The following is a 12,041-nucleotide window of genomic DNA, read 5'->3' on the forward strand; positions in this document are numbered from 1 at the left end:
GACATCACGGAGCTGGTTTGCCCTCATTGGGCGAACCGCTTACGTGACCGGCCCTGTGCTCCAGCGAGCGCAGAAACTAAAAATTGTATAAGACCCACGCTTCTGCACGCTTGCGGAAGCGTGCGCAAGCCCCTGCTAAAGCCACTCTCATTGCGGCTGCAGGGGCTCACTGCCGAGCAGCAGCGCGCCTCAGCACGGGGCGCTGACCATGCCCGAGGCCTAAGGCTGGGTCCACCCTGCCGCTTGGCGCGCTCACTTCATTTAAAATCAATCTGTACAGCCACGTGGCGTGAGCGTGCACGTACTCTCTCCCAAGCTAGGCGCTTGGGGAGACAAAGCAAATTGATTTCCGAGCGCGCTGAAGGGTCACATGACCGTTCAGCAACCAATCAGCACCAGTCAATGCACGGCGAGGTGTCCCCCCCACTAGCGCTTGCAAAATTCTGCAGGACAGCCTGCGCTCGTGCTTGGAGAGTTGGTGACGTCACCGCTCTGAAGCATGAGCGTGCTCGGCGGCAGCGTGGTCGCAGCCTAAGGCTGCGGTCCCAGTAACAACCTGTGCGCACGGTGCGGCGTGCACTGTGCGTGTAAGCACCGCCCCTCAATGGGGCTGGGCCCAGTACGCACCGTCACCAAATTGAGTTCAAACCTTGCGACGGGGGCGTGGCCACGCTCCCACCGGCGGTTCACCCAATGAGGGCGAACCAGCCGCGTTATGTAATGGCCACGCCCCCGCAAATCCCAGACCACGCCCCCGCCCGTCGCAAGCTCCCCTCTCCCTTTCAGACCGCAGATCGCGGTTAGCACTGTGCACGCGCCGCCCCCCACCCCCCCCCCCGCCGGGCGCGCGTGTCACAGACATTACTGGGAGCACAGCCTAACCCTTTCACCAGAGCTGCCGGCATTTCATTGCTTTGCATTTCTTTGGCAACGCATTCCTGGCCCCCCTGGCAGCCCATTCCTTTAAAATCAAGGGCCACCACCAGTCAATGGCTGAGCCACTGTTTGAGCCCCCTGTGCTGAAGCAGGGGTATCCTGAAAACCTGACCTGTTGGTGGCCCTTGAGGACTGGAGTTGCCCGCCCTTGCTTTAAAAGGACTAGTGTTGTAATCCTTTTATTAAACACGCACTGGAGATATTTGTGTTGACGCTGGGCATCTTTCTAAACATGGCTCTCCGCAGAGAGTTTGAAAGGTTGAATGAGCAGTACTTATTAGAGCCCCCTAGTGAAAGTATTGAAGCAGGCTGTTGACTTGCTTAACCATGTGTGTAATAAGTAAAGTAAGCACTTGAGATTGTATCAGCTTCAGTGTCACCAGAAACTAATCGCTGGGAAGGCAGCAAGTTAGAAGCAAGCCCAGCGGTCACTTCTCTGGGATGTTACAGCTGGTAGTATTGTGTTACCTTTCTGCTTCAGATCGTTCCTCTCCTGTTGATCTAGCAGTATATACTGGCATTCTACCAGCATTTGGCCTGTAAATGTTAGTGTGGTTGTTTGGTTGCATATTTTTACATGAGTATCTGGTAACATCAGCCATAACATGAGATGTTTACCTGTGTGTTGGGACGGAATGAAAACAAGGTTTGGCATGTTTTCTGTGGGATAGCGCAGACGCGGATATGTATTTGTGTTACAGAAGGCTTGTATACGGTGGCATGCCAAATCAAACAGCCCACAGGCTGATCATATAATCTCACCAGCTGTATTAAGGTGAAGCTGTTTGTCTTGTGCCCAGCAAGTTAAAGTAAAAAATCTTGATCCTTTCACTTATTAACACTTTTTTTTTGTTTTATAACATCAGAATGTGAACATATTAAAATGATGTGCAGTAGAATTGTCACTTACAGCTCTGCTTCCCGAAGTCCCACCCCACAACGCTTTGTTCAGCGCTGTGCAAGCCATTGTGGGGCAGAGCAATTATTGACACTTCTGCTTCCCAAGAGGTTCTTCAGCAGCAGCGTACTTTCCTGTGTTGACCTTTGCAGTGATAGTGGGGTCTCCTGCGCTGGCCCACGCGGTGGTAGTGTGGTCTCCTGCGCTGGCCCACGCGGTGGTAGTGCGGTCTCCTGTGTTGGCCCATGCGGTAGTAGTGTGGTCTCCTGCATTGGCCCACGCGGTGGTTCTGGTCTCCTGCATTGGCCCACGCGGTGGTTCTGGTCTCCTGCTTTGGCCCACGCTGTGGTAGTGTGTTCTCCTGCTTTGGCCCACGCTGTGGTAGTGTGTTCTCCTGCATTGGCCCACGCTGTGGTAGTGTGGTCTCCTGCGCTGGCCCACGTGGTGGTAGTGTGATCTCCTGCTTTGGCCTACGCGGTGGTGGTATGGTCTCTTGTTGCAAGGAATCCGTTCCTGGGTTTGGTTGGAGCTCACTCCTGCAGAGTTGGTGAGCTCTCAGACAATCCTCCCATTGGAATTGCTAGTACTATTACCTGTGCCTGCAATCACTGCAGCTCTGTCTCTCGGCTCTGGCATTGGAGGAATTCCCACACACCACTGTCTTGGGATTGGCTATCTGCCCTTCTTATACTGGCCTCTCCCTTTGACTCATTACTGAGCATAAACCAAGTTGTACTTGGATGTAACGGTGTTAGCCACAAGCTATCTTGCCTTAGCCATGCCGTGTTCCTGAAACCTGCTGCATTCCCTCCTTGCAGAGGTCTGCGTCCCTGTGCTGAAGTGCTGATCTTCCAGTGCTACCCTGCAGTGTTCCTAGGCCAGCCTGCATTCCCCCCTTGCAGAGACCTTCAACATGGGCCGCTCCCGCTCCTCGCGCAGAGGCCATTCCCGCGCTTCAGCTGCTACGCTGAAGCGGTGTGCACCTGACTTCCTGTTGCCGAACTCCAGCCTGGATATTGACAACCCTACCGTCTACAACCCTGACCCTGCTACGATTGACTACGGACTGCGCAATCCTGAACCGACTTCGTGGTCTAGGGTTGGTGTATTCACATCCCCACCTCAGCCCCGCAGTCCGGTCCCGGTTTGTGGCGTGCATGTCCGTTACACTTGTGCTGGCCCAAGCGGTGGTAGTCTGGTCTCCTGTTCTGGCCCACGCGGTGGTTGTGGTCTCGTACGCTGGCCCACATGGTGGTGGTGTGGTCTCTTGCGCTGGCCAATGCAGTGGTGGTGGTCTCCTATGCTGGCCCACACGGTGGTAGTGTGGTCTCCTGCGCTAGCCCACGTGGTGGTGTTGTCTCCTGCTCTGACCTATGCGGTGGTAGTGTGGTCTCCTACACTGGCCCATGCAGTGGTAGTGTGGTGGTCTGCACTGGCCCACGCCGTGGTATTGTGGTCTCTTGCTCTGGCCCACGCAGTAGTAGTCTTGTCTCCTGCTCTGGCCCACGCGGTGGTAGTGTGTTCTCCTGCTTTGGCTCACGTGGTGGTGGTGTGGTCTCTTGTGCTGGCCCACGTGGTGGTTGTCTAGTTTCGTACGCTGGCCCACACGGTGGTAGTGTGGTCTCCTGCACTGGCCCACGCGTTGGTGGTGTGGTCTCTTGCGCTGGCCAATGCAGTGGTAGTGTTCACCTGCGCTGGCCCACGAGGTGGTGTGGTCTCGTACTCTGACCCATGCAGTGGTAGTGTGGTCTCCTGCACTGGCCCACGCCGTAGTAGTCTGGTCTCCTGCTCTGGCCCACGTGGTGGTTGTGGTCTCCTACGCTGGCCCACGAGGTGGTAGTGTGGTCTCCTGTGTTGGCCCACACTGTTGACCGGTGTTGGCCCAGTAGACCAGTGCAGGCAAGTCACATTTTTCGAGCCCCCCGCCCCCCCCCCCTGTTTTCAGCACTAACAGCGTGTCCTATCACCAAAGACATTCCATACAGATTGTAAAATCCCTCCAGAGTTTTTATTTACTGAAAAAAAATGACGAGCGCAAAACAAACTCCATTGGGCAATGTGAGAGTGAGACCTTGCGCTAGAGAGGGATCTGTTTAAGTCAGGGGTGCTCCGCTCCAGTCCTCAAGGGCCATCAACAGGTCAGGTTTTCAGGATATTCCTACTTCAGCAAAGGTGATTTTGACACAAAAGAAAAATAACTGATATGACTGCGGACTTTAAACATGGTCGCCGATAGAACGCAATGTCAGCTCTTCTGTTTACCAGTGGGTACGAGCCCTGACCTCGGCGGCCATATTGTTTAACAAATTTGCCTAGTGGACCTCTGGCCACCCCAGGCGCGCCGCTCCTGAACTGTCAGGGAGACCTCCGTTGAGTTCTGGGTGTCAGAACCTCAGTTTAGGTAAAATATAAATGCGTTCGATTGCTACTTTAAAATGTATTTTTTTTAACATAATTGGAACGGTGAGAACCGGTGGAGTCGAATAACGCTACTTCCAGCTCCACGGACCACCCTGTTCCTAAGATAGTTAGGGATATTCTCCCTTTAGAGGAAACAATATGGCTGCCGGATCTGTAGGCCATTAGGAAGCTTCAACGGCATCGCGAGTGGCATCCTGTTAAACGATACCGCCGCCATTTTTATTTTTACGAAGAGCACAGGCACCAAAAAAAAAAAAATTATAATTTTGGGAACCGGGCCGTCCGCGGAGCTGGAAAGTGAGGTTCAGCATGGGAGGGGGCCCCCCTGCTTCAGAGAAGGTGGAAGCACCCGTACAAATATTTGGCAATCAGCGGCTTTTTCCTTTACAGTTCCACCAGGAAATGATAAAAAGAGTATTTATTAAACGCCGTCGTCATTCTCAATACTACTTTGGAAAGAAACCGCAGCCGGTCTCATTCTTGTAGATGAGGGCTTCAAAATACCTTTCAGCCTCCTGGCAACATATATTTGGGTTGCCAATCAGATAAAAGCAATTGAGCCTTATCTGGCAGCGAAAGGGTTAAGATATTGCAACCAGCAATTCATCTGCGTTGAAAAGCAGCAGCTGTATATACAAAGGTATCCTCCGCTTACTGCCAATGTGCTGCATTTCTCCCTGTGCAGATTGGCTCATAGGTATTTAGGAACAAGCGGAGTTAACCCAAGTAGTCACACAGTCTCCCTGTCTTTCTCCCTCCCTGATGATTCTGTTAAGACAGATTATTCATGCTTGCTTGATTCAGGTAGGTCTTTGCAAGCTTCCCCACCAGGCCTGGGAATTGAGTACATTGAGGCCTATTCACAGACTCCTGACACAGAGCAAGGTTTTATTGCGTGGTTGTTTCATTATGGATAAGTCCCTGTCTCCACCCAGGTTTGTAAGCACCACGCTCTTTCTTTTCAATCAAGTAAAGTTATCACCTACCTTAATCCATGGAGCAGCGCGGATTAACCAGCAATGTGCCCCCGGGATTCCCAAAGAGGATCCAGAAAGAATACGTGTTTCTTCTTTCTCTTTTTTGGTGTCTTCACGAGCGTCTGTTGAGCCTCACTGGGGGATTAGCATCTGAAATGGACAACCTGGAGCTCTCATCAATGAAGACATCAGATCAAAGTTCAGTTAGTCAAGGCCCTTCTAAAACATTAAGAGGGCTTGGAAGAACACAATACAAAGATGAGCTCTGCCAAAGATTGCAATAAAAACATTTTGATCAGTAATCCGGATAAAAGATGGATTATAGACCAAAAACAGACCCTTTTTAAATTGGTTTTAGATTTTTCAAACTTAAATTGCTGGGCAGTTAATGTTGCATTTTTAAGCCGTGTAGCATGGAAAGGGTTAATGAACAACTGGAACGCAGAAATACTTCGCAGAATGACATATGTACCACTTAGAAGGGAATGAGTCTCGCTATGTTGTATCCCTAAATATTGGTTAAAGTACTAGTGGTATTTAGCAAGTTACCTTAGAAGCGCAGTAAAGTAAAATCACTTATTCCCACTCATTGTTAATGTATAACCCTTCATTTTAAGATAGATTTAATACGTTCACAGATATTTGCTAAAAGCTTAATGCCGGTGCAACATTTTGCTACTGAATATTGCCATGTGTACTGTAAGGCCGCGGCCCCACTGGCGCTGACCGCGCTCATGCTTGAGTGGTGCGGTCACCAACTCCCCAAGCATGAGCGCAGGTGTCCTGCGAATTTTGCATAGTGGGGTGCATGGGGGGCCTCTAGATCGTGCTTCAAACACACTTTTAAGAAAAATGTTTTAACTTGCCAAGCTTGGTAGAGCGTGCCCATGCTTGCAATGTTATGGAAGCAGAATACTGTAACGGATTCGCAGGAGGCAATTAACGGTTTTGTTGAAGGTATCAATAAATATAAGTTTATTTTATGGATAATTGACATTTTTATTCCTGTGAGTGGTTGTGTAGGCCGGGCCCAGGGCGCTGCTTTGCCCGGGGGCCTATAATGCTGTTAAGACAAACCTGGTGCGGGCAGTATTTATCAGGACAGGGGAGGTGTGGGCAGTATTTATCAGCACTGGGGAGGTGCGGGCAGTATTTATCAGGACAGGGGAGGTGTGGGCAGTATTTATCAGCACAGGGGAGGTGCGGGACAGTATTTATCAGCACTGGGGAGGTGCGGGCAGTATTTATCAGCACTGGGGAGGTGCGGGACAGTATTTATCAGCACTGGGGAGGTGCGGGACAGTATTTATCAGCACAGGGGAGGTGCGGGCAGTATTTATCAGCACTGGGGAGGTGCGGACAGTATTTATCAGCACTGGGGAGGTGTGGGACAGTATTTATCAGCACTGGGGAGGTGTGGGACAGTATTTATCAGCGCTGGGGAGGTGCGGGACAGTATTTATCAGGACAGGGGAGGTGCGGGACAGTATTTATCAGCACTGGGGAGGTGCGGGACAGTATTTATCAGCACTGGGGAGGTGCGGACAGTATTTATCAGCACAGGGGAGGTGCGGGCAGTATTTATCAGCACTGGGGAGGTGCGGGCAGTATTTATCAGCGCTGGGGAGGTGTGGGCAGTATTTATCAGCACTGGGGAGGTGCGGGCAGTATTTATCAGCACAGGGGAGGTGCGGGCAGTATTTATCAGCACTGGGGAGGTGTGGGCAGTATTTATCAGCGCTGGGGAGGTGTGGGCAGTATTTATCAGCACTGGGGAGGTGCGGGCAGTATTTATCAGGACAGGGGAGGTGCGGGACAGTATTTATCAGCACTGGGGAGGTGCGGGCAGTATTTATCAACACTGGGGAGGTGCGGGCAGTATTTATCAGCACTGGGGAAGTGCGGGACAGTATTTATCAGCACTGGGGAGGTGCGGGACAGTATTTATCAGCACTGGGGAGGTGCGGACAGTATTTATCAGCACAGGGGAGGTGCGGACAGTATTTATCAGCACTGGGGAGGTGCGGGCAGTATTTATCAGCACTGGGGAGGTGCGGACAGTATTTATCAGCACAGGGGAGGTGCGGGCAGGATTTATCAGCACTGGGGAGGTGCCGACAGTATTTATCAGCACTGGGGAGGTGCGGGCAGTATTTATCAGCACGGGGGAGGTGCGGGCAGTATTTATCAGCACTGGGGAGGTGCGGGCAGTATTTATCAGCACTGGGGAAGTGCGGGCAGTATATATCAGCACAGGGGAGGTGCAGGGCAGTATATATCAGCGCTGGGGAGGTGCGGGACAGTATTTATCAGCACTGGGGAGGTGCGGGACAGTATATATCAGCGCTGGGGAGGTGCGGGACAGTATATATCAGCGCTGGGGAGGTGCGGGCAGTATTTATCAGCACAGGGGAGGTGCGGGCAGTATTTATCAGCACTGGGGAGGTGCCGACAGTATTTATCAGCACTGGGGAGGTGCGGGACAGTATTTATCAGCACAGGGGAGGTGCAGGGCAGTATATATCAGCACTGGGGAGGTGCGGGACAGTATTTATCAGCACTGGGGAGGTGCGGGACAGTATATATCAGCGCTGGGGAGGTGCGGGACAGTATTTATCAGCACTGGGGAAGTGCGGGCAGTATTTATCAGCACTGGGGAGGTGTGGGCAGTATTTATCAGCACTGGGGAGGTGCGGGACAGTATTTATCAGCACTGGGGAGGTGCGGGCAGTATTTATCAGCACTGGGGAGGTGCGGACAGTATTTATCAGCACTGGGGAGGTGCGGGACAGTATTTATCAGCACTGGGGAGGTGCGGGCAGTATTTATCAGCACTGGGGAGGTGCGGGACAGTATTTATCAGCACTGGGGAGGTGTGGGCAGTATATATCAGAGCTGGGGAGGTGCGGGCAGTATTTATCAGCACTGGGGAGGTGCGGGACAGTATTTATCAGCACTGGGGAGGTGCGGGACAGTATTTATCAGCACAGGGGAGGTGCGGGCAGTATTTATCAGCACTGGGGAGGTGCGGACAGTATTTATCAGCACTGGGGAGGTGTGGGACAGTATTTATCAGCACTGGGGAGGTGTGGGACAGTATTTATCAGCGCTGGGGAGGTGCGGGACAGTATTTATCAGGACAGGGGAGGTGCGGGACAGTATTTATCAGCACTGGGGAGGTGCGGCACAGTATTTATCAGCACTGGGGAGGTGCGGACAGTATTTATCAGCACAGGGGAGGTGCGGGCAGTATTTATCAGCACTGGGGAGGTGCGGGCAGTATTTATCAGCGCTGGGGAGGTGTGGGCAGTATTTATCAGCACTGGGGAGGTGCGGGCAGTATTTATCAGCACAGGGGAGGTGCGGGCAGTATTTATCAGCACTGGGGAGGTGTGGGCAGTATTTATCAGCGCTGGGGAGGTGTGGGCAGTATTTATCAGCACTGGGGAGGTGCGGGCAGTATTTATCAGGACAGGGGAGGTGCGGGACAGTATTTATCAGCACTGGGGAGGTGCGGGCAGTATTTATCAACACTGGGGAGGTGCGGGCAGTATTTATCAGCACTGGGGAAGTGCGGGACAGTATTTATCAGCACTGGGGAGGTGCGGGACAGTATTTATCAGCACTGGGGAGGTGCGGACAGTATTTATCAGCACAGGGGAGGTGCGGACAGTATTTATCAGCACTGGGGAGGTGCGGGCAGTATTTATCAGCACTGGGGAGGTGCGGACAGTATTTATCAGCACAGGGGAGGTGCGGGCAGGATTTATCAGCACTGGGGAGGTGCCGACAGTATTTATCAGCACTGGGGAGGTGCGGGCAGTATTTATCAGCACGGGGGAGGTGCGGGCAGTATTTATCAGCACTGGGGAGGTGCGGGCAGTATTTATCAGCACTGGGGAAGTGCGGGCAGTATATATCAGCACAGGGGAGGTGCAGGGCAGTATATATCAGCGCTGGGGAGGTGCGGGACAGTATTTATCAGCACTGGGGAGGTGCGGGACAGTATATATCAGCGCTGGGGAGGTGCGGGACAGTATATATCAGCGCTGGGGAGGTGCGGGCAGTATTTATCAGCACAGGGGAGGTGCGGGCAGTATTTATCAGCACTGGGGAGGTGCCGACAGTATTTATCAGCACTGGGGAGGTGCGGGACAGTATTTATCAGCACAGGGGAGGTGCAGGGCAGTATATATCAGCACTGGGGAGGTGCGGGACAGTATTTATCAGCACTGGGGAGGTGCGGGACAGTATATATCAGCGCTGGGGAGGTGCGGGACAGTATTTATCAGCACTGGGGAAGTGCGGGCAGTATTTATCAGCACTGGGGAGGTGTGGGCAGTATTTATCAGCACTGGGGAGGTGCGGGACAGTATTTATCAGCACTGGGGAGGTGCGGGCAGTATTTATCAGCACTGGGGAGGTGCGGACAGTATTTATCAGCACTGGGGAGGTGCGGGACAGTATTTATCAGCACTGGGGAGGTGCGGGCAGTATTTATCAGCACTGGGGAGGTGCGGGACAGTATTTATCAGCACTGGGGAGGTGTGGGCAGTATATATCAGAGCTGGGGAGGTGCGGGCAGTATTTATCAGCACTGGGGAGGTGCGGGCAGTATTTATCAGCACTGGGGAGGTGCGGGACAGTATTTATCAGCACTGGGGAGGTGCGGGCAGTATATATCAGCACTGGGGAGGTGCGGGCAGTATATATCAGCGCTGGGGAGGTGCGGGCAGTTTTTATCAGCCCTGGGGAGGTGCGGGCAGTATTTATCAGCACTGGGGAGGTGCGGACAGTATTTATCAGCACAGGGTAGGTGCGGGACAGTATTTATCAGCACTGGGGAGGTGCGGGCAGTATTTATCAGCACTGGGGAGGTGCGGGACAGTATTTATCAGCACTGGGGAGGTGCGGGCAGTATTTATCAGCACTGGGGAGGTGCGGGACAGTATTTATCAGCACTGGGGAGGTGCGGGACAGTATTTATCAGCACAGGGGAGGTGCGGGCAGTATTTATCAGCACAGGGGAGGTGCGGGCAGTATTTATCAGCACTGGGGAGGTGCGGTACAGTATTTATCAGCACTGGGGAGGTGCGGGACAGTATTTATCAGCACAGGGGAGGTGCGGGACAGTATTTATCAGCACAGGGGAGGTGCGGGACAGTATTTATCAGCACAGGGGAGGTGCGGGCAGTATTTATCAGCACAGGGGAGGTGCGGGCAGTATTTATCAGGACTGGGGAGGTGCGGGCAGTATTTATCAGCACTGGGGAGGTGCGGGACAGTATTTATCAGCACAGGGGAGGTGCGGGCAGTATTTATCAGCACAGGGGATGTGTGGGCAGTATTTATCAGCACTGGGGAGGTGCGGGCAGTATTTATCAGCACTGGGGAGGTGCGGGACAGTATTTATCAGCACAGGGGAGGTGCGGGCAGTATTTATCAGCACTGGGGAGGTGCGGACAGTATTTATCAGCACTGGGGAGGTGTGGGACAGTATTTATCAGCACTGGGGAGGTGCGGGACAGTATTTATCAGCACTGGGGAGGTGCGGGACAGTATTTATCAGCACAGGGGAGGTGCGGGCAGTATTTATCAGCACTGGGGAGGTGCGGACAGTATTTATCAGCACTGGGGAGGTGTGGGACAGTATTTATCAGCACTGGGGAGGTGTGGGACAGTATTTATCAGCGCTGGGGAGGTGCGGGACAGTATTTATCAGGACAGGGGAGGTGCGGGACAGTATTTATCAGCACTGGGGAGGTGCGGGACAGTATTTATCAGGACAGGGGAGGTGCGGGACAGTATTTATCAGCACTGGGGAGGTGCGGACAGTATTTATCAGCACAGGGGAGGTGCGGGCAGTATTTATCAGCACTGGGGAGGTGCGGGCAGTATTTATCAGCGCTGGGGAGGTGTGGGCAGTATTTATCAGCACTGGGGAGGTGCGGGCAGTATTTATTAGCACAGGGGAGGTGCGGGCAGTATTTATCAGCACTGGGGAAGTGCGGGACAGTATTTATCAGCACTGGGGAGGTGCGGGCAGTATTTATCAGCACAGGGGAGGTGCGGGCAGTATTTATCAGCACTGGGGAAGTGCGGGACAGTATTTATCAGCACTGGGGAGGTGCGGGACAGTATTTATCAGCACTGGGGAGGTGCGGACAGTATTTATCAGCACAGGGGAGGTGCGGACAGTATTTATCAGCACTGGGGAGGTGCGGGCAGTATTTATCAGCACTGGGGAGGTGCGGACAGTATTTATCAGCACAGGGGAGGTGCGGGAAGGATTTATCAGCACTGGGGAGGTGCCGACAGTATTTATCAGCACTGGGGAGGTGCGGGCAGTATTTATCAGCACGGGGGAGGTGCGGGCAGTTTTTATCAGCACTGGGGAGGTGGGCAGTATTTATCAGCACTGGGGAAGTGCGGGACAGTATTTATCAGCACAGGGGAGGTGCGGGCAGTATTTATCAGCACTGGGGAGGTGCGGGACAGTATTTATCAGCACAGGGGAGGTGCAGGGCAGTATATATCAGAACTGGGGAGGTGCGGGACAGTATTTATCAGCACTGGGGAGGTGCGGGACAGTATATATCAGCGCTGGGGAGGTGCGGGACAGTATATATCAGCGCTGGGGAGGTGCGGGCAGTATTTATCAGCCCAGGGGAGGTGCGGGCAGTATTTATCAGCACTGGGGAGGTGCCGACAGTATTTATCAGCACTGGGGAGGTGCGGGACAGTATTTATCAGCACAGGGGAGGTGCAGGGCAGTATATATCAGCACTGGGGAGGTGCGGGACAGTATT

General features: G+C 53.1%; 1 protein-coding gene across 3 annotated transcripts in view; it reads left to right on the top strand.

The window, feature by feature from the left end:
• Positions 1 to 12,041, top strand: part of ELP4 (elongator acetyltransferase complex subunit 4) — a 319,054-nt gene that overhangs the window by 51,452 nt on the left and 255,561 nt on the right. The window lies entirely within an intron of this gene.

This window comes from Ascaphus truei, chromosome 12 (assembly GCF_040206685.1).
Source record: "Ascaphus truei isolate aAscTru1 chromosome 12, aAscTru1.hap1, whole genome shotgun sequence".
NCBI classification, from domain to species: Eukaryota; Metazoa; Chordata; class Amphibia; order Anura; family Ascaphidae; genus Ascaphus; species Ascaphus truei.